General features: G+C 33.7%; 1 pseudogene; it reads right to left on the reverse strand.

Annotated features, from left to right (window-relative positions):
• Positions 1-7,127: 7,127 nt before the first annotated feature.
• On the reverse strand, positions 7,128-7,817 carry LOC106871339 (actin, cytoplasmic pseudogene; annotated as a pseudogene).
• Between the last annotated feature and the right edge of the window lie 368 nt (positions 7,818-8,185).

The raw sequence follows: 8,185 nt of genomic DNA on the forward strand, positions 1-8,185 counted from the left end.
ACACACACACACACACACACACACACACACACACACACACACACATATATATATATATATATATATATATATATATATATATATATATATATATATATATATATATATATATATGTATGTATGTCTGTATATATATTTTGTGTTAAATGATACCACAAATTTATTCGGTACTAACTGGATGGAATTATTTAACTTATGGAACATTCCCATAGATCTTTTCTGTAAAAATGTGAATTGCTTTCTTCTCCAGTACAAGTAAGTAGTCAGGCGAACTTAGAAAGAATTAAACAATATTTTTACTGATGCTCTGTCTGATAAATTAGGTCTGGCCACCAAAGCGAAGGTACAAATAACAGAAAACTCCATACTAGCATTTAAACAAAAACGAACTGTTCGCAGCGTTAGAACAAATAAACTTAGAGTTAGGGAGACCAGGAAAATTGGAGTTAACCTAAAAGTTGAATATAGTCAATGATCATCACCAATTGTGTATGTTAAACAAAAGAATAATAATAAAATCAGAGTGTGTGCTGATTTTTCCGCTGGTTTAAACGAATGTCTGAAAACGTGTCACTATCAGCTACCTACTCTGGGGAAGTTTTGCGAAATAAAGCAGTGGCAAGATACTTTCTAAATTGGATCTCTCTGACGCGTACGTACACATTACGATGAATGCTCTAAATACCTAACAATTAACATACATAAAGGACAGTATAAATACGAAAGTTTGCCATTTGGCTTAAAAGTTGCTCCAGCGGAAAACAATAAATTCATTAGAAAAATGTAAGAAATATTGAAGGTTAAAAGAGATAGAAATATGCGCAATAGAAATGCGAGCCGTTTCTCAATATATTACAATGTATTGATTGATGGATGTACAAAGAGTCGTAGTGCCAGCCGCACTACAAAAGCAATTATTAAAGAAACTTCATATTGCTCACTCAGGGATTTCGATATTAAAATCGTTAACGAGAAGTTATGTATACTGGCCAACAATGGACCGTGAAGAATCGGTGAAAGAATGCCTTAGCTTCAAAAGCGCCTACCACCAAATGGCTACCGTGGCTAAAAATAGATGTTCCGAGGTCCAGGATGAATGTTGATTACGCAGAACCACTTAAGGGTGCATATTGCCTTGTTATGGTGGACAGTTTTATTGTCCCTTTCTAGCCTTAGCGTTACCAATGGTTTCCTGTTTTACGAAAGGAAACAACCCAGAAACCATTGGTCTAGTAATGCTAGAAAGAGAGCAATAAATTCCATTGTTCATAGTGTATGGGCGCAGACCATGTATCAGTAGCCAGCTGGAAGAGATGTTTCCATGGGGCTAAAATGTATTAATATCGTCCTGTGTAGAACTGCCACACCGTGTTGGCAAATAGATTTTACTGTTCGGTACTGTTACTACATATTTCTCGCTCAGAGATTTAAAACTAGTTGTTTTTCTCTTTACGAGATCAGCGTCTGTGTTTCGCTTTAAAAGTACATACTATGAGCAAGGTCGAGTGGCTGGTATCTCTAGCCGGTGAATGTCCTACACCTAGGAAGAGAAGTAACCCAGAAACCATTGGTCAACAGCTATCTTCAAGGCTAGAAAGGGAGCAACAAATTCCCTTGCTCGCTTTTTGAGAAAATGTTTCTGCGATCAATTAGTTTACATTATTTTGTTTTTGTTCTGGGCATGGTATTCTTATACTTGTGTGCTGAGGTAGTTCGTCATTGGGGTATATTTCTTCTTCCTCTGAAGTTTTTGCGTTGTGTGTGTTCACGTTCAGGAAGTGGACTATTCTGGGAGATTTATAGGCACTCTTTGTTGAAATATTTGAGTGTAAAATATTGTTTGTGTATGCAGGGAGAGAAAGTTTTATCTGAAATGTTTTGGACGGTATCTACTGATCATATAATGTTTAATTTTTTAGCGATACAAAGTTCATATTTGGTACCCCTTGATACGGACATTGCAAGAAGGTAGAATAAGAAAAACCCAAGATAGAATGGAAAATCATTCCTAAAGCCAATATATACAGGAGACGAGGTACAAAATATGAACTCTGTATTACTGAAAAATTAAATATTATGCAATCAACAGATACCACCCTAAATATTAGATATGAAACCTTCTCTCCCTGCATACGCAAACAACATTTTACACTCAAACATTTCAAAGAAGAGCCCCTATGTGAGAGGGTAACCCTACCAGCATAGACCATTTCCTAAACATGAGCACACATAGCACACAAAGTTTACACAAAGAAGAAATATGTTCCAATGACTAAGTACACAAGTATAAGCACAGCATGCCCAGAACAAAAAGAAAATGATGCAAAATAATGCAAACAAATTGATCTCAGAAAATTGTGCCCAAAAAACAAATTCAAAAGAAGCAAACATCCAAAAGATGCCACTCAAAAGTAATGTCCCTTAATTCGTTGTTTTGTTTATGCGAATTTACGAGGAAACCCCGTGAATGAAGGGAGACTGTTTTCCAAAATGTAAGCGAACACCTTTCCCCATGTGATCGGCTTGAGAATGTGTTAAGAAACAAGGATATTTTCCCACATTTCCTCACATGAAACCAATGGTAACCTTAATACACAGTGAAACAAATTATATATATATATATATATATATATATATATATATGGAACAAGTAGAAAGATAACTTTCTTTCAACACTTAAATACTGAACAGTATATATAAAGGATAAAATACTTTTAAGAGCAGAAAAATTTGCCCGCAAATTATTCTGCTCTTAAAAATATTTTATTCTTCATATATACTCCTCAGTATTTAAGTGTTCAAAAAGAAATTTATGTTTACATTTGTTCTACAATACATTTTCAACGCTTCAAAAACAAATTTATGTTTGTTTACATATGACGTAATATATATATATATATATATATATATATATATATATATATATATATATATATATATATAGTACTTAGAAGCAAAGCAGTGCGAATATTTTTTTTTATTTAATGTTATATTGATCTTGGGTTTCAGCATCTACCGCTGATTATCAGGTACGTGTATTGTCAAAAACATATTGTTTCCTATATAGATCTCAGTATAAAGAGAAAGTTTCCAATCCTTGGCTGTTATTTTTGTCGTTATAACTATTGTTTCCGTTGTTGTTTTGTTGATGCTATCGCTGTTATTCCTGTTGCGATTGTTGTTCAACTCTATCTCGTACATGATAGGTGAGAATTGTAATCAAATTTATATTATTCTAGCAATGATGAGCATGTAGTTTATTACATTCATGGTAACCACAAACAGATGAACTAAGCTGCATTTCTTTGGGGCAGTCAGTAATTACTTCAGAATGATGTGCCTCCTCTATCTTTCTGGTCAAAGGACCAAGTAAAGGCTTCCTCATTAGCTTGTTGTCTTACGCTCTTTTATGCCTTCTTATACTTTCAGAAACATAGTGAACATCACAACCCTTTTACACCGGTTCCACTATATTTGAATGCTTCTCTGACTCTTTTAAAGAGAGCAATATTATTTGTGAAATATGTTTTTCCTTTCTTACTTGTATTCTATTAATTTCGGACATAAAACTTTTAGCGTTGCGTGTTCTAGTATATAAAACATTGATGTAGTTGCATCATTGTTATTATTATTGTGTAAAAGTAGGTTGTACTGACGTTGCAGCGCTGTATTAATGCCTTAGAGGAACTCACATGTGATCAATGATGTTTCATGCATGACTATCCGATCACATAGAGTTAAGAACTATCTTCTACAACATTCATTTGATAGAATATGGGAACGCCAAATATACAGTTATGTAGTACCGTTTTACCTTATCAGAAGAGCGATGAAGGGCTGAATCAAAGCAGACTCGGAGACAGTTATACCCTTGGGTAGCACAAATATTCCAGCTTAAATTAATAAATAAATACCATAAAGTATAATAATAATCTTCATGAACATTATTATAAGACACAAAACATTTTATACATAAAACCAACCAATTTCGATTATATATAATTTTCAAGTGGATTCAACAGTTTCCGTCTAATATTTATTACAATATTTTTTTCAGTACATGAGAAAATTGAAAATAAGTGAAAATGATCACAAATATATCTATAGGATTATTAAAAATCAAGTTATGTATTTTCAATTTATGTTATTCTGCATCTTATCACATAATTTTTCCATTCCTCTACTTCATGAAAAATCGATAAACATTTCTGTTTGCTCATCAAATAAAAGTCTATGGCTTCCAAAGAGCTTCTAAAATTTCCTTATGTCAACAAACACAGTTTGGCATATTGTGCACTGGTACAGCTGGAATGTTTGCTCTAACGAGTTCATGTTTATATAAAATAACATATACTTTCAAAACATATAAATATCAAACATCATATATACTTACTTTTCTTTCTTACACTCTGCATTTGTTTATCTATGTAAGTATATGTATAAGAGTGTGGCTTAGTAAGTATATATGTATATTACTACTTCTTTCCATAAATGAATTCTTAATTCAGAAATATTTCTTATTTCAAAATTATAGAGTGCTGAAACTTCGTCTGAGCTAAGTTACTTTTTTATCCGCAATGCTCGAGAAGTCGAGTAATATACTAACATAGTGGGGGGGGGGGGGGCGTATGTGTGTAAGTGTTTGTGCGTATATGTGTGTGCACGCGCGCGTTTAATATTAATCATAGCATACAGTGTCATAGATGCGTTAGAGTCAATTTCACAAATCGGACTTGCACTGCATATTACATAACCCGACATTAGAGAAGAGAGGAGCTAATATACCTGCACCTCCGAGATAATGAATGCGCTTTATTACTAGATGTGAGAAATTGTTCTATCCCTTTTGTTTATGCTGTGAAAAATAACGAAACATCGTTGCAGAAGACATTTACGCGAAGGATTTATCAAGCGTGCTGTCCCTTCATACCAAAAACAACTAGAGTTACCTTTTAAGCAGAAAATGTCTATTGGGTAGACATATACGTAGCAATGTGTGAAGGATCGGTATCTATTTATGGTTGATATGCGTATAGGGTAATTTTTTTCCTCTGGAGACTAAATCTTTAAACTCATGACTAAATCTTTAAACTCATGACTAAATCTTTAAACTCATGACTAAATCTTTAAACTCATGTTTGAGTGCAAACGCATTTGTATATTCATGAGTGTATAGTGTGCTAAAAGACTACTTTGTTCACAGAAGGTAATAGTATAAGACCCAACGGTGAAAATTTTAGGATTTATAATAGTGGTGCTACTTGTAGGTAAGATAACGTATAGCTTCTCTTATATGAGCGTAGGCTGAAATTCTCGTTGTAGCAATTTCGGAAGATGTCTGCTTGATCAGAATTTAAAAAATTAATTATGTTCTAAGATAAGCATAACTTGCATTTTCTGCAATTAGAAAACTAGAAATTACACTTCTCCGAGAATATTCCATGTGATTTTTTATTCAGTGGTACTTACTTTCAATAACCATACGAGACTAATCAGGCTGTGACATTAAGGAGGATAAAAAGTTGTTGAATCTGCTTCTGGAAGAGATCCCTCTCTGGCCGACATTTTCATATATGTGTATGTATGCATATATATATATATATATATATATATATATATATATATATATATATATATATATATATATATATATATATATATATATATATATATGCATATATGCATATATATAGATGCAATTATACATACATACCTACATACATAAATACATACATAGCGATATACATACATACATATGCACACATACACATATAAATACATATATGTATATGCATATATGTATGTATATATATATATATATATATGTGTGTGTGTGTGTGTGTGTGTGTGTGTGTGTGTGTGTGTGTGTGTGTGTGTAAATGGCAGTTTCTGTCCGCTTGTCTGTTACCATCTTGCTGCCCAAATCATAGAATGAATATTCACCACACTTTGTATACATATAGATTTTTCTTAAAAACATTCCAATTGATTGTATGTAGTTTGCAATTGTTCTTCAGTACCACACATAGCTAGCAAACGTAGTTGATTTATCTTCATCAATGATTCGCAAAGGTATAATACTTATATCGCACGTATACACATATATAGAGATAGATAGATAGATAGATAGATAGATAGATAGATAGATAGATAGATAGATAGATAGATAGATAGATAGATTCATAGATAGATAGAGACAGAGGATTATAGATAAGCATATGCATATATATGTGTGTGTTTATATATATATATATATATATATATATATATGTACATTCATGCATATCAGGGATTGAGCAAACAGAACACAAGAAGGAGAAAAGGGGAGACGAAAGCAGAGCAAACGGGAAACTAGACGAAAACTTAAGAGACGGGAAATATAGACAGAGATACGATACACGGAATATTAGTCGCTCAGTTCTCGTCGTCAGTCAATGAGCCACAATTTCATAGTGGTTACGTGCCAGTATTATTGAGAACACTCAATCTCGGAGGCAGCAGTACTGTTATTAAACTACTGGGAAAAGGCTAGCGAATGTATACGGATACAAACAAGACATAGTATAAATACAACGGACGAAGTATTATGCATATATAGCAGCACGAAACCTTACGGCTATATACTACAGAAGAAGAAAATAAGAATAATTATACGAATACCACAAATACAACAGAAAGACCATTACAGCTATCGACCGAACTTATTGGGGTTGCGCATGGTGAAATCAAGTAAGTTCTAATGGGTGTAACAGGAGCCCAGACCAGCATGAGCACTCTGGTCAAAGTCAGGGCAAAAAGGAACAATACCGCCTTCACCAGTCACCGGTCATGTGGTAGAGAAGAGGAAGTATATAGAGAGGGAAAGAATGGGATACAGAGAGAGAGAAAAAATGAAGGCACAACGCGAGTGGAGAAACAGTGTGAAAGAGAGTGAAGAGAAAGGTACAAGGGAGGCATGCAAGTGCGATAAGATAGGGTAAGAGTGCAGAAAAAGATAGAGTAAGTGTAGAGACAGAAAGAGAGAGAACAGAAGGTCGACAGAGAGAAGGGAGAGGTACAAGGGAAGCAAGTAAGAGCGGAAAGAGAGATTAAGAGTGGAGAAAGCGATAGAGTAAGGGTAAAGAGTGTTAAGGAATAGTTTTTAAAATAAAGTAAACAAAAAGTTTGTGCGTTGCGCTTCGTGGACACATCAAGCGTTGAACAGACAGATCACAACAAGGAGAAAAAGTTAGACGAAACCAGAGCAAACGGAACACTACACGAAGACTTAACGGACTGGAAATATAGACAAAGACACGATACACGGAATATTCGCAGATGGTGATGACTTGTCCGTCAGGTAATTCATAACTATTTTCCAAAGATGAAAAGGAGGCTGCAGTTTGCATTTCCTGTTTGAAGTCTAGTGCAACATAACAGAGCTTCTCTTTGATGTCACGGACAATTTCACTCTCAGCAGTAGCGGTGAAAGAGTAGCAAATTTCGGTTAAGATTTTTATCAGGTAATCTGTCAAGTCACGACCAGCAAGATCAAGACACACGATAGCATGAGGCATGGCGTAACCTTCATAGATGGAAACAGTGTGGGTGACACCATCACCTGAATCAAGAACAATACCTGTGGTACGTCGGAAGCATATAGGGACACACATAGCAGGAGTGTTGAAGGTTTCTAACATAATTTGGGTCATCTTTTCTCTGCTGGTTTTGGGGTTAAGAGGAGCCGCAGTCAACAAAAGAGGGTGCACTTCGGGTCCAACTCTCAACTCATTGTAGAATTTATGATGCCACATCTTGTGCATATCATCTCAGTTGATAACAATACCGTATTCAAAGGGGTACTTCAAGGTAAGAATACCGCTCTTGCTTTGAGCTTCATCTCCGACGTAACTGTCTTTTTGTCCCATATATATATATATATATATATATATATATATATATGGACATGTAGGTAAATAGATTGAATGACACGTACAGAGACAGAAATATATATAAACATATATATATATATATATATATATATATATATATATATATATATATATATATATATATATATATATATATATATATATATATATGTATATATATATATATATCCATATACATATATATATATATATATATATATATATATATATATATATATATATATATATATATATATATATATATACACATATAT

The sequence above is a fragment of the Octopus bimaculoides genome, chromosome 2, assembly GCF_046866305.1.
Source record: "Octopus bimaculoides isolate indiv1 chromosome 2, ASM4686630v1, whole genome shotgun sequence".
NCBI lineage: Eukaryota > Metazoa > Mollusca > Cephalopoda > Octopoda > Octopodidae > Octopus > Octopus bimaculoides.